Source organism: Salvelinus sp. IW2-2015, linkage group LG33 (assembly GCF_002910315.2).
Source record: "Salvelinus sp. IW2-2015 linkage group LG33, ASM291031v2, whole genome shotgun sequence".
Taxonomy (NCBI): domain Eukaryota; kingdom Metazoa; phylum Chordata; class Actinopteri; order Salmoniformes; family Salmonidae; genus Salvelinus; species Salvelinus sp. IW2-2015.
The window spans coordinates 26,541,825-26,565,781 of NC_036872.1; the positions used below are offsets into that span (position 1 = coordinate 26,541,825).

Below are 23,957 nucleotides of genomic sequence, written 5' to 3' on the forward strand. Positions count from 1 at the left end.
TGTTGCAAATTCAAATCCCTGAGCTGACAAGTTACAGGCAGTTAACCCACTGTTCCTAGGCTGTCATTGAAAATAAGAATTTGTTCTTATCTGACTTGCCTAGTTAAGTAAAGGTTAAAAAAAAACAGCGAGCCAGGTCTAATCGCTCAACATCCGTGCCTGACCTCACTAATGCTCTTGTGGCTGTATGGAAGCAAGTCCCTGCAGCAATGTTGCAACATCTAGTGGAAAGCCTTCCCAGAAGAGTGGAGGCTGTTATAGCAGCAAAGAGGGGACCAACTCCCTATTAATGCCCATGAGATGTTCAACAAGCAGGTGTCCACATACGTTTGGTCACGTAGTGTATTTGAGAGTGGACTTTTCTTGTCCCCAGCACGAGGTGCACATGTGTAATGACCGTGCTGTTTAATTAGCTTCTTGATATCAGGTGGCTGGATTTCCTTGGCAAAGGACAAATGCCACCCCCAACAGGGATGTAAAAAATATGTGCATGGGATTTGAGAAGCTTATTGACAATGTATTTTATTTCAGCTCATGAAACATGGGACCAACATTTTACATGTTGCGTTTATATTTTTAAGGATAACATTACAAATTATATATTCGATCATGTGCAGTTCATTTGTTTCAAAGTAGATTGCAAATTGTACGTCGTATACAAAGATTGACAGCTTTTAATCCAATCAAGTAAGAGATATTCTGTCTCTGCTTTAATTGAAAGTAGGTTCACCCAATCAAAATAAATATTTCGTCGAACACTCCGCGATAGGGGTGGGATTCAAGTGATGTTGGCTCTGACAGTTTTGTTGCACTAGCGCTGTTTGTGTAAGAGAGGAGTTTGAAACCGTCAGTTGGGGCCACGGATTTGGGTCAGTGACAGGCAATTTTTTATTTTTTTACAACAATTTGCTGTCAAAATGTGTATTTGACGCTATTGAAGAATTTGCGAACTCACGGTGCTTTTTGTTTTGTTTTTGGAGATGGCACAGACTTGGACTATAAATAGCCTAGTTAAAAATAACTTTCTTTGATTTTATATTGAATGAATCATGGACTTTTTAAAGTAAGGAATAATTTCAACACAGGTTACATTTGATTTGTCCTCTCTCTTAACCCTCCATATAATTTAGCAAATAAAACATTGGCTAAGCCAATCACGGACTACACTGCTATTCTCCGGCACTATACGAGAATAACAGTAGYGCTGTCGTTTGCAACAAAAACATTGAAAAGAGGATAAATCATTATTCGTTTTGGTCATGAGGTGCAATTCATAAACTAAGAAGAATAGGCTGGGAGTGTGAGGTGATTTATTTAACCAGCGCAAGGAACCATCTGGTGATTGCATCGCCAAGTTTACACTCCTCCTGCGTGCGCGTACGTACTATCCCTAAACTCCAGTGGAAGGGAGGAGTAGAAGGTAAGAAATGTGCTATAATGTTCCTGGTTATATATAAAACGTCCAAATTTGATTCAAGAGTATCGTTTTCATTTTAGCAGCCGAACAAACATAATATATTATTCATACGTAGTCGTACACGATACAATGCTTTGCGATTGTCATGGAGATTGAAGGATGTGTGAGCCAGTGGGGGACTGCTGTGGGGATTTTACGCGGAGTTGTTCATTTATGGAACTCAATTGTAGACTGGTAAAATTAATATTTGAATTAAACGAAATTGCATTCGATAAAATAATCTTTCCAGCCTATTATCAATTGTAGATTGCTTATCTCATGCCATGTAATGCGTAACGACATATATCAATTGCAATAGTCGCTACAGAGATTGTAGAATATGACTTTTTTTTTTGTCCTCTTACATTATAGGTCTGTTTCATAATATGAAAATTCCAAACCCATGTCGTGTGTTTGCTGAATATATACAACAATGAATATGTCGTGCACTGCCTCCTGATTCTGCAGATCTAAGAGCACACAAATAGTCATCGATTGTGTCATGGAAGTGCCTCTGTCTGCACAGGGCACCTACAATAGGCTACCTACCTGCAGCATCTTTGCAATACTTCAAAAAKAATTATGATATTTAAATGTAAACCTCAGGCAATGCAGAATACAGTTAAATATTCTTTATAGTAACAAATGTGGTGAATACATTAGAATATTTTTTTAGACAGTTGTTTTTTCCAAGATGTAAACAATTACTGTAAAGATGTTCTTTTTGCTGTGGCGTGACCTGTCAATCATTTCCCTCTTTGTTTTTCCCTGTTGCTGAGTGAGTGACATGGTCATGTCTAGATGTGCTATAGCTTTTGTTTTGCCTTCCGGGTTCTCCCCTTGTAATATACCCAGTTTGGAAAAGGGGGCATTTGCGAGTTGCTGCTGGAATTATTTGGATGACGTGTACCTTCCGTCTTATGTAGTTTTCCTCTTGAAGCCTGAACACCCTTTGTGTTAGGCGGCAGGTTGGTTAGAGCGTTGGGCCACTAACCGAAAGGTTGTTGGATCGAATCCCTTAGCTGACAAGGTAAAAGTCTGTCGTTCTACTCCTGAACAAGGCAGTTAAGCCACTGGCTGTCATTGTAAAAACTAATTTGTTCTTAACTAAGCCTAGTTAAATAAAATACAAAAATGATGTTCCCACTTTGGTAGGCCCAATATAATGAAATGCGTACGTATCGCCATAGGGGCATTTTGATATGTTAAATGTAGTTGACGTGACGAATGTGTGAGCAGGTTGACGTTTGTTTAGGTTAAAAATAAGATTGAATGACTTTGTGACTGCCAGGTAGTGACCACTCTGCAGAGCTGAGTCATCCCAATAAATGCCAACCTGCGAAAATAGATTTGGTTGGATGGGATTGACATGTATGAATGAATATAAATAGCTGTTGCAGTCAGTCACAAGGTCATGCGCTGGAGAGCTGCTACCACAGCTTCTGCCCAGTTGGCAGTTTTTATTCTACGTTAAAATGTAGGAAATCCTAATTTAGATTGATATATGTGCAATAGTACTACTCCGAATGCATGGAAATAACTTATTTTCTGTTTGTATTTGTCTGTGTCGCAAGTTCTTCACATTGAAAGTACAATGTTGACTTGGATTGAAGTAGGTGGCATTACTCATTTTCTGTGCTGGTACTGTTGTATATTTAGGTGCAGGAGCTTCACAATACTTTTGAGCTAATATTCTATAAGAGGTGCAGGAGCTGAAGCAGTAGAACATTTAAGGTGCGGGTACTCCAAATCAAGCACCTAAAGTACAGGAATCATATGCAACCAACCATGGATGGATGTTATTGGTTCAAGTGTTTTCCCTTTTGAGTGCCACCTATTTATTTTATAGATAMGCATGTGCTACACTAATCACTTATCTGAAAGGCCACTGTGGCCCTCGGGCCCCATCAGCTAATTGATGACTGTGTTTGTTTGCCATATTTCTAGAATTGAGTAACAATATTATGGAGCGATTTCAGTGCCAACAGAAATTGTATTTTAATTCCATAATTTTGAATTTGTAAATGAGGTAAAAACCTGTTTTCACTTTGTGTAGATTGATGAGGAACAAAAAATAATTTAATCAATTTTAGAATAAGTCTGTAAAGGAACAACATTTGGAAAAAGTCAAGGGGTCTGAATGAAAGTTTGGACACCTACTCATTCCAGGGTTTTTCTTAATTTTTACTATTTTCTACATTGTAGAATAATAGTGAAGATATCAAAACTATGAAATAACGCATATGGAATCATGTAGTAACCAAAATCAAAATATATCTTATTTGAGATTCTTCAAAGTAGCCAACCTCTGCCTTGATGACAGCTTTGCACACTCTTGGCATTCTCTCAACCAGCTTCATGAGGCAGCCACCTGGAATGCATTTCAATTAACAGGTGTGCCTTGTTAATTTGTGGAATTTCTTTCGTTAATGATTTTGAGCCAATCAGTTGTGTTGTCACAAGGTATGGGTGGTATACAGAAGATAGTCTTAGCTTTCAGGAATAGCTTATACCCAACATGGTACAAACGCTAGAGCCAAATTCATAGGAAGAAAATAAATTCAACCACCCACATTGGCTTCAAAAAACGCCAGAAGCTTTGTTTTACCACAGAGAGCATCTGTTCTCCTCAACCTTTACCTTTCCTGGCTGGTAAAGTACCAGGATGTTGTCTCTGGTTTTGGAACTGAATTTGATAAGTCAATCTGAATGCATCTGAGAAGTTTAATATATTGAAATTTGATAAGCTTGAAATTATAGTTTGTAAACTTGATAGACAGACAAATGTAATATCTACCATATTGAAACTGAATATATAAATATTGCATTTGAATATTCAATTACATTTAAATTGCATTTTAAAACTGAATATTCATTCATTTCAGTTTCAAATCATGAAATACAAGTTTAATGTATGCATTCAATTATTCAATTTGTGCATTACAAATGAAAAAAATATTACATTCAAATTCAATATCCTAATACAAATGATGGAATTCAAATACAATTTATGTTGGCACTGAAAATGCTCCATATGATATCCTAGGGCCTTGGCCACAATGGTTCCTAAGTCTGCTAGATTTGACAACACAATGCCTAGGCCCTGTCCAGGAATCTGTCAGTATTCAACTGAGTAGAATACACTGAACTGACTGCTGCCGTTTTTTCGACCCAATGATTTTTCATTCCACATATCAATCAATCAATCAAATGTATTTATAAAGCTCTTCTTACATCAGCTGATGTCACAAAGTGCTGTAAAGAAACCCAGCCTAAAACCCCAAACAGCAAGCAATGCAGGTGTAGAAGCACTGTGGCTAGGAAAAAGTCCCTAGAAATGCCGGAACCTAGGAAGAAAACTAGAGAGGAACCAGGCTATGAGGCTACATAGATCTACCCTAGGACTATTATATTTCACTTTGACAAAGTGATTTTGTGAATATGTACTCCATTATTGCAGCCGTCCATTGTAACATCCCTGACTCCCTGAATATAGCCTCTTTGGATTTCTATAGGCTTTATGCTATTCAGTGGGATCAAATCTTTGACTACAATTCTTTAGTTTTATTTATTGTCATCACGGCATTGTTGGGAAAGAGCTCTCAAGTAAGAATTTCACTGTACTTTTTTACACCTGTTGTATCCTGTGCACATGGCGAATAAACGTTGAAACTAGCATTATTATTGTACAGAGTTATTATTATACACCATATGGAAGCTAGGTTAAAGTACAGCAGTGGATGTTGAGTGGGAAAGGAGTTCTGAGCACAGCAGTGTTCAGTATTATGCATGTTAGCCTAGATAATGCAACCAGCATGACAGAGACCGTGGCCTACAACAGACAGATACGTAATCTTTCATCAGTGATGTAGTTTTAATGGAACGTGTCAAGGTAGATGTAGGCTACTCACAAATCCAGTGGATAGGAACGAACATAATATATAAGAAATAGTTATTTTTCTCTACAACATGTTGCAGATGCATTTCACAATTGATTGGTTGAATCTACAGATTCAGTTTTTGGACTTGCATCAAGATTGACCTGTAAGCAACCGGTATAGGATTTTCCTAAATCAAAGTGTCACTTGTGTGTGAAATTTACACAGAAACTTCTATGGTGTTCACATGCTTTGTTAGTCCATTCTAGGCAGTCTACAGTCTACAGACTTGGCCTTGACCATTCATTCTAGTTTATTTCATCTTCTAGATCAATGAACTGTGGAATGTTAATCAGTCAGGACCTGATTTCACATGTTAATTAAGTGTATGAAGAATGTCAGGCTTTCTCTTTCCTTCATTTGAGGTTGTAGAATTGATTAGAGTGGACTAACACAGAGAGCCTGAACCATAAGTGCCAACTCCAACCAGTATGTGCTCTTTGAAAAAGAGATTGGCCCTTGTTCAAATTAGTGGATTATGATTTGTTTTATGCAAGATTTATGTAGTCTCTGAATTTATTTTGCCTAAGTTGTACTCGTACAGCGTTATATTCTATGGTTATGGATGCTGTGGTGAATAGCTTATATGAATCCTACTCTGACATGTATGTGTGTTCAAGTATGCAGCAAATGTAGACTAGTCGCGTTAACTCTGCATCATCATTTTGTATGCTTCTGTGGTTATTGCTTAATGTTAAGTGCAGTATTGTAATACATGTCATGCCAAACAGAGACTATGTTTGAGAGGATTCATTGTGGATATTTTTATTAGCTAATAGAATCAGTGAAATGGAAACGATTTGTGCAGTACAACGGAATGCCTCATGCAACAAGGCTAGTGAGTATGTTTTAGCACTTGATGTTATAGGGGGCTGCCCCTCAAGATGTTCATCCGTAAAACATGATTAGAAGAAAAGTCACCTAATGCTATGACAGAGGGAGAACAAGTCTAATCTAGCAACTCATCTACTCTGATGATAATATTGCACGGATCAGTCAAGCTGATACCTTCCAGAGAAATCAAGTTGACATTAAATTCCCTCAACTTGCATGAACATTTTCATCAATAAATAAACTAACATCACACTTGGCTGTCTTGGTAGTTTGATGGATTTATCATAGTATCTTATTGGGGAGATGAAACTGTATTATTCAGTGCACTCAGTACTGTGGGCTACACTGACTTCCTGTGTATTGAGAGAGGCAGGCCAGGTCAAGAGTGAATGACTCTTTATGGTTCTGGCTGACACCTGCTGGGCTGGGGGACAGAGCTGTGTTTCTTCCCTCTGTGCTGCTTGCTTGGTTTGCTCCTTCAATCCACCCCTGGCGCTGGCCATCGCCTCTCCTCTCCCTCCTGCCAAGGGAAATAACTCTCTAGGTCTTTGTCTGTCTGGCCAGCCCCAACACTTAGTCCCAGGAATTAAGAAAATTAAGAAGACTTTATGTATTTTGAAAGATGAGATGTTTGTGTTTTTGTTTATCTAGGCAAGTCAGTTAAGAACAAATTCTTATTTACTATGACGGCCTACACCGACCAATCCCGGACGACGCTGGGCCAATTGTGCGCTATGGGACTCCCAATCACAGCTGGTTGTGATACAGCCTGGATTCAAACCAGAGTGTCTGTAGTGACGCCTCTAGCACTGAGATGCAGTGCCTTAGACCGCTGAGCCACTTGGGAGTCCGAATGACGGATTTTGAGGATAATAATAAATACCGCTATGATGTAATACAAGAAAGCCAAACACCTGTGAGTCCAAATGTGTACTTCACATTTCCATATCATAAAACTCATGTCATATACAGTGTCAATGTTTATGATCACTATGTTTGATGTACAGTTACAGAATGACATGGCGTTATACCCTGGTTTGCCTTGGACAGAATGAGCATATGTTTGTTGTATTATGAAGGAAATGTGCCGCGGACCACACGTCTGAATGCACTCATGACTGAATACACTCATTACGATCTACTTCTCTGAATTGCATTGTGAAAGCCTAACACTGTAAGATTGTATTTTATAACTTCGCTAGTCATGTTAGCAATAGAACAACCTTTGAAATTATGCCCATCTGACCCAGATTGCAATTTATAATGGACCGTATTTTAATTTCTTAAACAACAACAATAATTGTGTGAGTGCGGGGATGCAGGGTTGTGTTCCAAACAAAACAACTACAAGTGTGCTTGCTCTAGTTCCTCAACGGCGCAGCTAGGAGATCTAAAAAAAGCACCTTATAGTTTAAGACTATTATATGAGTCATAAAAGTGCATTGACAATTACTTAGGTACTGTGTACACTTTGGAGAGGTGTGTGTGGCCACTTGGAAACACCAGTTACACCTAGCACTCAAACCCTTGTCATGTTTTTGTCTTCTGTTGAACCTACCCTAAATTATCATGTCACTGAATGTATCCAGAGTATTTTCAGATTTTGTTGTCAACAAATGCAGCAAAGTAAAGTGAATGTAAAATGCACATCAAATCAACAGCGTAATGTTTGGATTCAGTCTTTTCAGGGGAACTGTTGTCCTCACCTTTTAGTCTAATCATTTTCCCATCTTTAAACTGTTCCCTTTTAATTGCTACCATCGTTATGCTTATGCTTTTCATATTTCATCTGTAAGAAACATGTAAATTTAGCCCTATTCATTTTGGCCATTTCCCGTGAGTGTAAGGGGTTAAGGTTTTATTAATTGTTAGCTGTCTGGGGTTAAATAGCAGCATACCACCCCGCATCCCACTGCTGGCTTGCTTCTGAAGCTATGAAGCTAAGCAGTGTTAGTTCTGGTCAGTCCCTGGATGGGAGACCAGATGCTGCTGGAAGTGGTGTTGGAGGGCCAGTAGGAGGTACCCTTTCCTCTGGTCTAAAAAAATATCTCAATTCCCCAGGGCAGTGATTGGGGACATTGCCCTGTGTAGGGTGCTGTCTTTTGAATGGAATGTTAAACGGGTGTCCTGACTCTGTGGTCACTAAAGATCCCATTTTCAGCCTCATATTTGGGAAAACCGATGCTGTTTGTGAAAATGTCATTTTGTATTTTATTTGACAAATTCCCTCTAGTTAATAAAAACAAAGATAATTAACATCAATATGTCTAGTATTGGGATTTGAGAGGGAAACGAACAAAAAGTATCTTCAGTCTAAAGCAGCCTTGTTAATTTGATCTGGTGTTATTCTTGTATTTCCATATCCTTGTGATATTGATGGCATGTCCTCAAAAGCTTTCAATCATGTCTTTGCAGTCAGACCCAAGATGACCTCTGTGCCAGAAATTGGTTTTAAACAAGATTTCACAGCATAATTTTCCTCCGTGCAGGGACCTGGGTGGTAATGCGTTATCAGAATACCAGTGGGCCTATTACACTGTGACATGTTGACTGGCCGTTAATCCACCTACCTTGTCCTCCCTTCTCCACCCTACCCCACAGTGCAACCCATGGACATTGCATAAACATAGAGGAATTGTACCGAAATCCCTCTGTGCATCAAGAGAATGTCAATTCCCTGGCTGATCCCCTCCTCCCCAATCTGAGGATGATAATGTCTCTCACCAGGAAACAATCAGCAGTGTTGTAGTGCAGCCAGTCACTGTGCCTTCCCACCTTTACCTGGGGACTTAGTCTAAAATGAACTCTGCAGCTGTCAACTTCAGGCAGCGGCCTGGATTGATATTAAACAAATCCCCTATGACCTGCTCGTCAGGTCATAGGGGAGACAATGACCAAACCGCTAGAGGTTCCTCTGCTCCTCCTGGGCCCTGCTGTATGGAGGATTAACCCTGCTGGGCTCTGTCCTGCCTTGATTATGTTCAGGGATAAGAGCTGCTTAATTTTAATCCCTACCGTGCCATCCTGGGTTGCTAAACAGTGGAGCGGGTGTGTGTCTGTACGTCAGCCCAGACACCACACTGCACCACAGATGAATTAGGAATGACTCTGTTCCCCTCCCCAGTCCCAAACTGGATGAGATCAGGGAGGTTGCCATGGACAGGTAAAGAGCTAACTAGACTGCCACAACAGTGTCATACAGGGAACCATAGCATTGATATTGATTTAAATATGAAATAGCAAATGGACCTTTTGTGAAGTAATGAATATAGCAGCTATCCACTAGATTGCCTTTTTGTTTATTTTTATGATGTTGATTTGGCTGTGGCCTTCTTTGCTTTTACGCTTGCATCTCTTATTTGGCAGTTTCACTGGAGCTTGAAAGTGTGAAATTAGGTAGGGAAATCATTAAATGGTTTAATTTCTTTGTTTGTTTGGGTGACATCATAAAAAAGTATAAACGAGAGGGGGGAGGGCCTTCAGAAGTCTGTTTTAATGCTCTGCTCTACCATCTCCATCTGCTCTGTGCATGTAGAAAGAGGGGCTGTGGGAAAGGTCTGTCCTAATGAACCCTACTGTTCTGTCTGAGAGTGTTGGCCTGCTGGCCCCGGCCTCTGGAAAGTAGGACCTTGATCTCTGCTTTACCCTGAAGGACATCAACTAGTAAAGACACTCCAAGAGATGCTTCCAAGAGATGCTTCCAAGAGATGCTTCCAAAATAAAATAGGAAAACCGCTGAGCCAAGCTGATCAAACTGGTCAAGCTGGACTACTGAAAGTGGTCTTGCTGGTCTAGATAGTCTAGCTCTTTGTTTTTTTGTTGTCATATTGTTGATTGTCAGCCCCTTCATCTGAAGCCTATACCTCTCTGACTTCCTTTATTCCACTTTTCTAATCATTCTATGATGGCTTTTCTCACACAATGGACTGATGCTATTACCAGGAGAGAAATTAGTTTTGAATGGGGCTTTTCATTAGCATACACAGGAAGGAAGCTCATGACTATATTGTGGAGCGAGCGCCCCTCTCTCTCTGTCTCTCTCAATCACAGGGGCTGCGCTGCCAGAATGACTGGGGATTAGTGGGAGCTTAGACTGTTTTGAATTTCAGAAACCTAGCACTCCAAAAATGAGTTGGAGAACAATGAGGTTCAGAGACCAAGAACCTGTAAACTCCATCCTCCATTGTGCAGAAATAAGATAACACCTTTGTTATTTTGGGCAAAGGGAAGATGTTCACCCCATGTTTATCCCCTGAAACCTGTAAAATGGCTATTTGAAGAAGAGACACACAGTGATTCAGTTTAGCTCCTCATGGTCAGAAACGGTAGCATATTGTGAAACTCATTCATCATAGTGTGGTTTCCAATAATCCATATAGAAATGCAGCTTATAGATCTGCAACAGTTCCGAATGGGGGATAGAGAGAGAGCGAGAGAGAGAGATCCAGTGTATGGAACTATAGATGATGTGGAGCAGTGACTGGTGTCATAGTAACTCCTACGCATGTACTGCTGCTGCGTGTGAATGTGTCCCAAATGGCACCATTTTCCCTTTTATAGTGCACTACTTTTAACCAGGGCCCATAGTGGAATAGTGCACTATATAAGGAATAGGGTGCCATTTGGGACCCAAGATCTGTGTCTGTGTCCTCAGTACCTCTGCTCTGCTCTTCTGTGTCCGTTCAGTAAAGTGACAGCTGATTAATGTGGCAGTCAGGCATCTCCTCATAAAGGAGCCATAGCATAAAGGCAGGAAGAAAAAAATCTTCCTCTACTTAAGTGCTGGCAGGAAATATAAAGGGATACTGTCAGGACATGAATGTGGCAGAACAGAGGAGATGCCAGCAGAGGCAACAATCAGGGCTTTATGTGTGGGAGGGAGGGTACTAAGGAGGGTACTAAGGAGGCTCGTATTGGGGAGGGTTTCGATCAAGTGTTAGACCGAGGGGCCTCGACCATCTGTGACTGAATGATGGTGAGCGCAAGCTGCCTTTGCTGTCTGGACTGCCTGCATTAGCTGCCTGTGTAAAGGAGTTAAGAACGTACCGTAAGCTCACTCTATAGCTAGCTTGAAATGTCGCTGATGGAGCTAGCTCAGGAGAATGACACATTATGTTGTCCAGTGTAAAAGGAATGGTGGTTTTCATTGTCTGTGGCTAGATTTTAGACACTGTTAGGTTATTCAAATCAAATCAAATTTTATTTGTCACACGCGCCGAATACAACAGGTGTAGACCTTACAGTGAAATGCTTACCAGCCCTAACCAACAATGCGGTTTTAAGAAAAATAAGTGTTAAGGAAAAAATAGATAAGGAAAAAATAACAAATAATTAAAGAGCAGCAGTAAAATAACAGTAGCGAGGCTATATACAGAGGTTACTGGTACAGAGTCAATGTGCGGGGGCAGTCGAGGTAATTGAGATAATATGTACATGTGGGGGGGGGGGGGCAATGCAAATAGTCTGGGTAGCCATTTAATTAGCTGTTCAGGAGTCTTATGGCTTGGCGGTAGAAGCTGTTTAGAAGCCTCTTGGACCTAGACCTGGCGCTCCAGTACCGCTTGCCGTGCGGTAGCAGAGAGAACAGTCTATGACTAGGGTGGCTGGAGTCTTTGACAATTTACAGGGCCTTCCTCTGACACTGCCTGGTATAGAGGTACTGGATGGCAGGAAGCTTGGCCACAGTGATGAACTGGGCCGTACTCACTACCCTCTGTAGTGCCTTGCGGTCGGAGGCCGAGCAGTTGCCATACCAGGCAGTGATGCAACCAGTCAGGATTCTCTCGATCGTGCAGCTGTATAACTTTTTGAGAATCTGAGGACCCATGACAAATCTTTTCAGTCTCCTGAGAGGGAATAGGCTTTGTCGTGCCCTCTTCACGACTGTCTTGGTGTGTTTGGACCATCTTGGTGTGTTTGGACCATGTTAGTTTGTTGCTCCACTACAGCTCCATCGATAAGAGTGGGGGCGTACTCGGTCCTCCTTTTCCTGTAGTCCACAATCATCTCCTTTGTCTTGATCATGTTGAGGGAGAGGTTGTTGTCCTGGCACCACACGGCCAGGTCTCTGACCTCCTGCCTATAGGCATAGAAGTAATTTAGCTCGTCTGGTAGGCTCGTGTCACTGGGCAGCTTGCGGCTGTGCTTCCCTTTTGTAGTCTGTAATAGTTATTGGGGATATGTCCTCTCTTTCAATGGATTTGCTCTTCATTTGTCTCCTCTTATCTCCCTTCTCTCTTTCTTTTTCTCTTTCATTCTCTCTCTTACAATATATTTTGACAGCACCTCTCATCTTTCTAAATATCTAAATTAACTGTATTATATAGAACAATATGAATATGTACAGTATATATGAATACTGTGTAATAAGTATTTTTGTTGTCTCATGGTGTCTTGATAATATGATTCTTATTTTTTATGTAATGTAATATCTTATGTTCTTTTCTATAACTGTTCTGTACTCTGTCACATATTTAATTGTTTGTGTGGACACCATAATGAGTTGCTGCTGCATGTGCAGCAGCTAATGGGGATGTTAATAGACTAAACTGAACTCTATTTTTTTGTCTCTTGCATTCTAGTATATATTTGTTCAGTTACTGCTGTATGTGTTTAGGCGTCTGACACTCCACTGGAAATATGTTTTTCTCCATGCCTCCCTATGCTATGGTTGTGATGAAATGCATTGTGGTTACTACAGAGCTATGCAGCATAGAGGGCAGTGCTGCAGTGTCTATGAGCGTCTTTGCCTCAACCATGAAACCGGATATGCAACACACACACACACACACACACACACACACACACACACACACACATACCACCCTGTATAAAAGTAGACAAGCTAAATTAGGCTGTTGGACAATTGGAGCTTAGTCAGCACTGGAATTTACATGTATTAATTAGCCTAAATTGAATGGATGATCATTCTGAAACTGAAAACCCTGACATAAGCCTTTTTTTGGGCCCTACTTTTTCTCAAATTGAATTAAGGCAGTACAATTAAATGCTCACGTCTCACAATTGTTGTGACCTGGCCTCGTATCTTTTTCAATTAGTTAGCCTTTGATGGACTATCTGATAGCTTTTTGAAACATACAATACCCCTTACTGCTCTTCACTGTTTCCAGAATCCACACTGTAAATGAAGAGGGATTCGCAGGTTAGCAAGGCTCGTTTTACATGCTCCAATTTCTGCTGAGGGCAGCGGTTGGGTTAGTAGTAGCACTGCCTCTGGTCTTCAGTGATCAAACTAGAGGCAGGCAGGCCCATGTCAGCAGAGCAGAGCTGCCTGCAACAGCAGTAGAGCTACAGACTAGAGCAGCCCTGTAACCATGGGACTCCAGCTAGCTACATCGATCTGTAGCAGTGTGCATATATCTATCTGCCACATTCCATTCCTCCACTCCTCTATGTAAATGAGCCATTCCAGTCTCACAGATTAAGCTGTTCTCTCCCCAAAGAAAGAGACAGCCTTCCCAGTTTTAATCAGAACTGATTGTGGTGCAAGCCTGAGTGGGAAAGGGGATTTGGGGGGGTAGGGGAGGAGGGGAGGGGTGTAGCCATGAAAACCCCTACGCTCAATGTAAGACAGCCGTGCAAACCCAGCAGGACCCCTCCGCTACTGTGTGCCCTGGGGGGGGGGGGGATGCGGGAGAGAGAGCGAGAAGGGGAAAGGCAGACAGTCATGCAGTGCTGTGCTGGTGTCATGGTGGCTAGGATTGATTTCATCATTCAGAACATGTGAGTGGGGGGTGACTCTCCTGGGAAAGGGGCTCCGCTTGATGAGGGAAGAGGCGGGGCGGCAGTAACATCCAAGACATTCTTGGTGCATCTCTGCTCCGGCACACAGTAACAGCCATGGAATCTGACCATGATAGATATGTACTGTATGGTATTGACATGATCCGTTCATTCATATGGAGTTCACACAGAGTGCTAGTCTGAGGACATTTAGTAGTTTTTGTGTAGCATTAGTTTTCCCAGACAGACGTTGTTGTTTAATAGCATCATCTGCTTGCTAATTCTCCTTTACCACCATGGCCAAGCCCCCATTTTTCTCACTGAGTCACCAACAAACAGATGGTGTCACCATAAATGGAGTATAATACGCTGAATAAATCGAGAAGGAATGTTGTGCCGCTGCCTCAGAGTAGGAATGTGCAAACGCACATTCACACAAATTCACCAAATGTCCCCAAAGAAAGAGTTTAGCTGAAAGGGATTGAATAGTAAGTGACAGATCACTCAGGTCGTAGCAGCATAGCCCATTAAATCTTCCCCCTCCCCTCCTCTTCTCTTCTCTCTMTCCCTTTTCTGGGTGTCAGCCAGCCTCAGAGCTTTTACCATTGTGACCCGTGACATTCTGCTGAATAATGTAATGGGGTTCTTTTAAAGGATGGTGTGTGTGTGTGGGAGGGGGGATCGGTGGTGGATCTGCATTTCCACATGCCCTGGCTCTCAGCATTTCCTCCTCTCACAGAGAACAGCAGCACACCCTGGTCTCTCAACTAGCCATGGAATGTCTGACTGGGCTGGGCTGTCCCCACCGTGGCATCCAGACCAAGCCTGTCTGTGGGAGGAGTGCCAGTCTGTTTGTGCTATCATGCCAACTCCTTGTCACTCATTGTCCTGTTATGTTTGGCTTAATATCAAATCAAATCAAATTTTATTTGTCACATACACATGGTTAGCAGATGTTAATGCGAGTCAAGCAAAATGTTTGTGCTTCTAGTTCCGACAATGCAGTAATAACCAACGAGTAATCTAACCTAACAATTCCACAACTACTACCTTATACACACAAGTGTAAAGGGATAAAGAATATGTACATACAGATATATGAATGAGTGATGGTACAGAACGGCATAGGCAAGATGCAGTAGATGGTATAGAGTACAGGAAATACATATGAGATGAGTAATGTAGGGTATATAAACATAAAGTGGCATAGTTTAAAGTGGCTAGTGATACATGTATTACATAAAGATGGCAAGATGCAGTAGATGATATAGAGTACAGTATATACATATACATATGAGATGAGTAATGTAGGGTATGTAAACATTATATTAAGTGGCATTGTTTAAAGTGGCTAGTGATACATTTTTACATACTTTCCCATTATTAAAGTGGCTGGAGTTGAGTCAGTATGTTGGCAGCAGCCACTAAATGTTAGTGGTGGCTGTTTAACGATCTGATGGCCTTGAGATAGAAGCGTTTTTCAGTCTCTCAGTCCCTGCTTTGATGCACCTGTACTGACCTCGCCTTCTGGATGATAGCGGGTGAACAGGCAATGGCTCGGGGTTGTTGTCCTTGATGATCATTATGGCCTTCCTGTGACATCGGGTGGTGTAGGTGTCCTGGAGGGCAGGTAGTTTGCCCCCGGTGATGCGTTGTGCAGACCTCACTACCTCTGGAGAGCCTTACGGTTGTGGCGGAGCAGTTGACGTACCAGGCGGTGATACAGACCGACAAGATGCTCTCGATTGTGCATCTGTAGAGGAGTGCTTTTTTGTGTTTGTGAGTGCTTTTGGTGACAAGCCGAATTTCTTCAGCTTCCTGAGGTTGAAGAGGCGATGCTGCGCCTTCTTCACAACGCTGTCTGTGTGGGTGGACCAATTCAGTTTGTCCGTGATGTGTACGCCGAGGAACTTAAAACTTACTACCCTCTCCACTACTGTCCCGTCGATGTGGATAGGGGGGTGCTCCCTCTGCTGTTTCCTGAATTCCACAATCATCTCCTTTGTTTTGTTGACGTTGAGTGTGAGGTTATTTTCCTGACACCACACTCCGAGGCCCTCACCTCCTCCATGTGGGCCGTCTCGTCGTTGTTGGTAATCAAGCCTACCATGTAGTGTCATCCGCAAACTTGATGATTGAGTTGGAGGCGTGCATGGCCACGCAGTCGTGGGTGAACAGGGAGTACAGGAGAGGGCTCAGAACGCACCCTTGTGGGGCCCCAGTGTTGAGGATCAGCGGGGTGGAGATGTTGTTACCTACCCTCACCACCTGGGGGCGGCCCCGCAGGAAGTCCAGTACCCAGTTGCACAGGGCGGGGTCGAGACCCAGGATCTCGAGCTTGATGACGAGTTTTGGAGGGTACTATGGTGTTAAATGCTGAGCTGTAGTCGATGAACAGCATTCTCAGATAGGTATTCCTCTTGTCCATATGGGTTAGGGCAGTGTGGTTGCGATTGCGTCATCTGTGGACCTATTGGGTCGGTAATCAAATTGGAGTGGGTCTAGGGTGTCMGGTAGGGTGGAGGTGATATGGTCCTTGACTAGTCTCTCAAAGCACTTCATGATGACGGAAGTGAGTGCTACGGGGCGGTAGTCGTTTAGCTCAGTTACCTTAGCTTTCTTGGGAACAGGAACAATGGTGGCCCTCTTGTGGGATGTGGGAACAGCAGACTGGGATAAGGATTGATTGAATATGTCCGTAAACACACCAGCCAGCTGGTCTGCGCATGCTCTGAGGACGCGGCTGGGAATGCCGTCTGGGCCTGCAGCCTTGCGAGGGTTAACACGTTTTAATGTTTTACTCACCTCGGCAGGTTTTGGTAGCGGGCCGTGTCAGTGGCACTGTATTGTCCTCAAAGCGAGCAAAAAAGTAATTTAGTCTGTCTGGGAGCAAGACATCCTGGTCCGCGACGGGGCTGGTTTTCTTTTTGTAATCTATGATTGACTGTAGACCCTGCCACATACCTCTTGTGTCTGAGCTGTTGAATTGCGACTCTACTTTGTCTCTATACTGGCTCTTAGCTTGTTTGATTGCCTTGCGGAGGGAATAGATACACTGTTTGTATTCGGTCATGTTTCCGGTCACCTTGCCCTGGTTGAAAGCAGTGGTTCGCGCGAATGCTGCCATCAATCCACGGTTTCTGGTTTGGGAATGTTTTAATCGTTGCTGTGGGTACGACGTCTCCGATGCACTTTCTAATGAACTCGCTCACCGAATCAGCGTATTCGTCAATGTTGTTGTTGGACGCAATGCGGAACATATCCCAATCCACGTGATCGAAGCAGTCTTGAAGCGTGGAATCAGATTGGTCGGACCAGCGTTGAACAGACCTGAGYGCKGGAGCTTCTTGTTTTWGWTTCTGTTTGTAGGCWGGAAGCAACAAAATGGAGTCGTGGTCAGCTTTTCYGAAAGGAGGGCGGGGGAGGGCCTTATATGCGTCGCGGAAGTTAGAATAACAATGATCCAGGGTTTTACCAGCCCTGGTAGCACAATCGATATGCTGATTAGAATTTAGGGAGTCTTGTTTTCAGATTAGCCTTGTTTAAATCCTCAGCTACAATGAATGCAGCCTCAGGATGTGTGGTTTCCAGTGTACATAGATGATACTGATACTGACAGCACTGGAGATGGCCAGAAAGCACAAACAGATCTGAGACCAGGCTAATCCAGGTTCTGTATATCGATAAAGGGCTGAGCTGCACGTCACTCCAGGGTTGGGTTTATTAGGCACCAAATTAATTAAAAAAGACAAACCGTGAGGAGGGATTGCCAAATGAGAAATACTTATTTTCATTTTCCATTTCAAAATATTTTGCTACGGTGCTCTGCTCGACTTTTTTTTTCTTTCAGCGATGAGACAAGACTGTAACAATTGGTAGTTACAGTCTTGTCTCTCCGTACGGACTCGGGAGAGGCGAAGGCTGAGAGCCGTGCGTCCTCCGAAACACAACCCAGMCAAACTGCACTGCTTCTTGACACAATGCCCACTTAACCCAGATGCACCAATGTGTCTGAGGAAACACTGTACACCTGGCAACCGTGTCAGCRTGCACTGCGCCCGGGCGCCACAGGAGTCGCTAGTGTGCAATGGGACAAGGACATACCTGCAGGCCAAACCCTCCCCTAACCTGGACGACACTGGGCCGGTCGCGGCTGGATGCGACAGAGCCTGGATTTGAACCAGAACCTCTAGTGGCACAGCTAGCACTGCGATGCAGTGCCTTAGACCACCGCGCCACTCAGGAGGCCCCTCTTCTTCTTTACCTCAGGCCTGATGAACAGAACACTACACACTACCCTCCTCAGTACACCAGGAGCATCTGCTATTCAAGGGCATTGGATGCGAAGGCAGTTCCCTCTGCTTTCTAGCGTGCTGTATTTATTTGATAGGACCTTTAATTGCTTTTCATGTTGGCAAGCGAACTGAGATGTGATATTATTTTTCTGTTGGGGTTTGAGATAAAATGCTTATTTTTACTGGCTGCGCGTCCGTCTGAAAGATGCCGTTTTCTGTTCCCCCGTAGATGCCATATCCATTTCAGATATCATTTCTGGAATTGGTAGATAATATTAACAGAGTATGACCTAGTCTGTGGTAGGCCTAGATGTCTCAGCACTTGCTGACTTAATTATCAGATATTGGAAATATTTCAAGAAGTTGTTGATTTAATAGCAGTATGAAACAGAGCCAAACTTAATTCAAATTGTTATACTGAATATTATATACTGATGATGTATTCTGCAAGGGTAGTGGGTGCCTATGTACAGTATGTGGAAGATGGAAGATCAGAAATATTTAGAAAGCACTCCGTGGTGTACAGCAAACGTCCATTTTCTTTTAAAGCTGCGTTCTTTTTATTTGAAGTATCTTTCAAAAGATAAACTCCCAAAATAATGAATAATATGTCTGACTTTTGTCCACTAGCTATCAATTAGTCTTCTCTATCTTGGAATGATAATCTTAACTGAAATCTCAATTGCTGACCTTTAAAAACCTTGCTAAATCTGAGAGCGTGAAATAAAGGGAAAATCTTGATTTTCATTATAGTACTTGTTCGACCTTGGGGACTGCATTAATTCAAGCTCCCCAGCCATTCTGTAATAATCCTCGCCCATATGCTGCCATCTTGCCAGCCTTGTATGCAACATGCATTTCTATCTACAGCTATTAAAGTCTCCTGTGCGTGCTGTTTAATATGCAGGAAGTGGATCAGAAAATAATTAAAATCCTCGACAAGTGATACAACCCTAATTACCTCAATCTAACAGTGGTGACAGGACAGACTAGCAACATATCTCTGTCTACTGTGGAATATTATTGCTAGATATTACTGCACTGTTGGAGCTTAAAGCATAAGCATTTCACTGCACCTGCGATAACCTGCAAATCTGTGTATGTGACCAATAAACTTTGATTTGAATACGATTTCAAGAAGTAAGAACGATCAAAGATGGAATTGGTTGCAAATCATCACTTGTATTTACTGCTAGTGTTCATGTTGGGTCGACTCTTAATCCGTTTTCTTTCTTTCGCTCTTTCTCCCCGTGCGGCCCACACGTGAAGAAAACATCCAATTGCATCATTTGATGCAGATTCCAAATGGCGTATCTTCCCACTGTATCTCTTTCATTCAACGACTCCCAATGGGCTCGGAGTCATTGTGCATTCAGCTGTTAAGAGCACCATATGAATATTGTGAATCTGAGCGGCTCCCTTGCATGCAGCGCAAAGCACAGCTAAAGAAAAAAACTATCTCTTGATTGTGTTGTTTGCTAGTAAAGGCTGTTAGATGGAGGGGGCTGGTGATGGTTGTCAGGTGCCAGCCTGCCAGGCAGGCAGGCAGAGACGAGGCCTACTACATGTTGTACACGATGCAGTGCTTCTACCAAGGGAGCCTTTTTGCTGCATTAGGAAGAAAGGACAGACCCAGATCTGCAGAACAGTCAGGCCCATCCCATGTTCCATTTAGAGGCGATGAAAGACACCAGCACCCCACCTCCCTACGCCCCCATCCCTCCATCCTAATCTGTTCTCTGGGTCTTAAACCCCTCCATCTCCAACAGCTGCTGAAGACAGGGAGGTATAGAGAGATTCAAATAGCCTCTACACCCCCAAGGAATCCCACATGCCTACATCCCTCTTTCCATCCCTCCTTCCCTCTGGTCCTCCTAGTGTTTCATTGATCTGCCATGTCCTCCAGCTAACCCAGTTGAGTTGTCTACCAGTGGGCGACTAGGGGGTTTATATAGTATACTACACACTTCTATATTCAGTGTTGGGGAAGCTGCTCTGAATATATAGTTTACCAAGCTACCAATTTACTTCACACTGGAAGAAGTTAAGTTACACTAAAGCTACCCTTTGGGATTTTGGCCTTTTTATGTCTCTGTGTCCAGTATGAAGGAAGTTAGAGGTAGTTTTGTAAGCCAATGCTATCTAGCATTTGCGCATTGACTGGAAGTCTGTGGGTATCTGAGCAGATTGTCCATTCAGACAGGCCCAGTGGCGATTTTAGCATGTAAATCTTGGTGGAGCAAAAACAAAGAAAGTGGGGTGCATGCCAGCAAAGCCACTACACAACACAACACTAAACAATATATTAATTGCACTATAACGGTGACAAACAGTGCCCACAAACTGTTAGAGCCTACATCAAGCTGTCCCAACAACAGTCCCAACATCTTACCTCTGCTACACCTGGCTATCAGCGGAGCCTTGTCTGGCAGCGAAACAGTTCATTCAGCCTCATTTACTGCCTTTTAAAGAAACATACCTGATATGGCTGACTTGCTTAAACAAATGTGGTTTCTAATGTCAATTGAGATGTACAAACTATGGCATAAGGGGACGACAAGCGGATAAGAGTCAAATCTCGCTGTACACCAAGTCAGAACCGTAGGATAAATAAAGGGGGCATATAAGCAGACAATGAAAGCTCTTAATATCAAATGATTACATTTCTCTAAAACAGGTTATAGGCTACATGTTTACCACCAAGTCAGAACAGTAGGCGAAATTAAGAGAGGTAAATAGACCAAATTATTAGGGTGATGCAGATGGGCTACTAACATCTTACTACACAACAAACACCTAGTATTACTTTCTTAGCTAAGGTATACATATCTCCCTGGCATATAACATAATTTATGCAGCAGCATACAATACATTTTTGGACTCGCCTTGTTGTGCTGTGCTCACTTGAACAGGAAGGTGGCGTGGTGGTCCTTCGTGGGCAAGATTCTTTGGATTTATGGTGCCTTCAAAACAACTGGGAACTCGGAAAAGAACAAAGTCGAATCATGATGACGTCGTTGATCTTCAGTTCATAGCTCTAGAAAGAGGCCGGATTTACAATTCCGAGTTGGGTGACCGTTCAAAATGTATTTTCCCAGTCAGAGCTTGTTTATTCCAAACTTCCCAGTTTATTCCCAACTTCAGTGAGTTCAACTGGGAAGTTGAACTCACTGAAGTCAAGTTTTCGCAGTTCTGAGTGAACAGTTGTTTTGTGCACGCACAAATCATGTTTCATTGACAGCATGGCCAATGTTCAGTGTTTATCATTTTAAACTTCGAAAAGAGCCCCTTAATCCCAGATTTGGGACCACATAGCCACTCCACTGAATAGCAGGCTAGTGATTGCTTTGCAATGCTTGCAGTTAGCCACTGTCACTGATTTCTTCCAAACCACTCATTGTTGAATTTGCAATTTCCAACTTGTTTTGTAATGTTTATGTCCAATGGCCGATGAGCACCGATACGTTTTATTTATAGTTTGTCTTCATTATTTCTCTTCATATGACAAGGATTAAAACGGATTTGCTAGTAGATTGTCGACTTGATTCATGATGTTGACTGCTAGCTAAGATTTTGAAAGTATGATGTTGACATGATCAGTCCAATCAAAGCTGCTGTACATATAATGTGATTTAACGAATTTTATCTGTGGCCTTTGACCTTGAGTCTTCTTGGATGGGCACTTCTAATGTAACTCTATGGCAGCACCCAAGGGGCTAGAATTTTCTAGCTCTACCCTTAGACTTGGCGGTGACGTAGTGTCCCCATGAGTGACAAAATACTGAGCCAATCACGGCGCAACGCTCTGTATTTTCTGCTGGCTTTCCCCACCACCACAGAAAGCACTGGCTGGGCTGGAATACCTGCGTTTTGGAGCTGCCTTACTCAAGAAAACAAAAAAGAGACCATGTTTTATTGCGGCTATATCAACTCAATAATATATATATTTTTTTACATTGTTTGCAAACTGATATGTGACACGTATTAATGCCAAAATAACATGCAAAACAGGTAAACCCCCCCCAATTCTTTTATTTGATTTAGTATTAAAAAAAGCTTTTGTTCTGCCTCACCTGCCCTGAATGACGGGTCGCCACTGGACAGGCCAGATACTGTGGCTTTACTTAGCTGCCAACTCTAATGGTGTTGTATTAGGGAGAGTCTGTGCTTCTAGTTCTGTTTAAAAGGTTGCGGGTAGAAGAGAATAAACTTTTTTTCAAAGAGCTTGAAAGACTCCATTTCCTTTGATTGGATAGCAGCAGAGTAGTGCTTAGCGCCGCGAACTATGCTGTGTTTAAAAAATATATATATCTGCATTGGCTTAATAGTACTTTTATGATAAGCAGATTATGTATTGCAACCCACCCACACAAGTATATAACTAAAGTGCAGCTTTGGATGGATCTGCTAGACTGGACATAGCCAAATTTGAACCCGTGTGAAATCTTTGAGGCAGTCGTGGTTGTGAGATGGGTCCTACCTGGGTTAGTGCTATCCGGAATCCTTGAGATGTCCCTACCATAACCCCTACCCTTACCCTAACCTTGACCGTAACCTAACCCTAACCTCAACCCTTACCTTTTTAAATGTCAACTCCAATGGGATAGGGATGTCCCAAGGATTCCGGATAGCGAGGACTGTCCGACCTGATGGCCAGACTCGGGGGAAAGCCTGCTAATTCTCATTAGGCCTGTGTAATTTATGGCCTGGACACCACCACACACCTAAATTGAATGAGGGTGGATGTCCCGCGCTTGACCTTGTATTACAGAGGAAAAACGCAGGGACCTGTTTAAGGGGATAGCTCTCTCACTTAGCTCTCTCTCTAGTGCTCTCTCACTTAGCTCTCTCTCTAGTGCTCTTTCACTTAGCTCTCTCTCTAGTGCTCTCTCTCTAGTGCTCTCTCTCTCTAGTGCTCTCTCTCTCTTAGCTCTCTCTCTAGTGCTCTCTCTCTTAGCTCTCTCTCTTAGCTCTCTCTCTTCAGCCCTAACAGCAGCTAGCAGCCCTGAGTGTTCTCTTCTCTCTCACCCTAACTGCAGCTAGCAGCCCTGAGTGTCTCTCTTCTCTCTCAACCCTAACTGCAGCTACGAGCCCTGAGTGTTCTCTTCTCTCTAACCCTAACGCAGCTAGCAGCCCTGAGTGTTCTCTCTCTCTCCACTAACGCAGCTAGCAGCCCTGAGTGTTCTCTTCTCTCTCAACCCTAACTGCGAGCTAGCAGCCCTGAGTGTTTCTTCTCTCTCAACCCTAACGCAGCTAGCAGCCCTGAGTGTTCTCTTCTCTCTCAACCCTACACGCACTAGCAGCCCTGAGTGTTCTCTTCTCTCTCTCAACCCTAACGGCAGCTAGAGCCCTGAGTGTTCTCTTCTCTCTCACCTAAACGGCAGCTAGCAGCCTGAGTGTTCTCTTCTCTCTCACCTTAACGCGCAGCTAGCAGCCCTGAGTGTTCTCTTCTCTCTCAACCTAACGGCCAGCTAGCAGCCTGAGTGTTCTCTTCTCTCTCAACCCTAACGGCACTAGCAGCCCTGAGTTGTTCTTCTTCTCTCTCAACCCTAACGCAGCTAGCAGCCCTGAGTGTTCCTTTTCTCTCTCAACTAACGCAGCTAGCAGCCCTGATGTGTCTCTTCTCTCTCACCCTAACGCAGCTAAGCAGCCCTGAGTGTGTCTCTTCTCCCTCAACCCTAGCGGCAGCTA

The 23,957-nt window shown here is 42.9% G+C and overlaps 1 long non-coding RNA gene across 1 annotated transcript in view; it reads left to right on the plus strand.

Annotated features, from left to right (window-relative positions):
• Positions 1-804: 804 nt before the first annotated feature.
• The window catches only part of LOC139023574 (uncharacterized), a 164,054-nt gene continuing 140,901 nt past the window's right edge, over positions 805-23,957 (plus strand). The window contains exon 1 of the long non-coding RNA XR_011474711.1: positions 805-1,420. This is a non-coding gene — a long non-coding RNA (uncharacterized lncRNA). The remainder of the gene's footprint in view (positions 1,421-23,957) is intronic.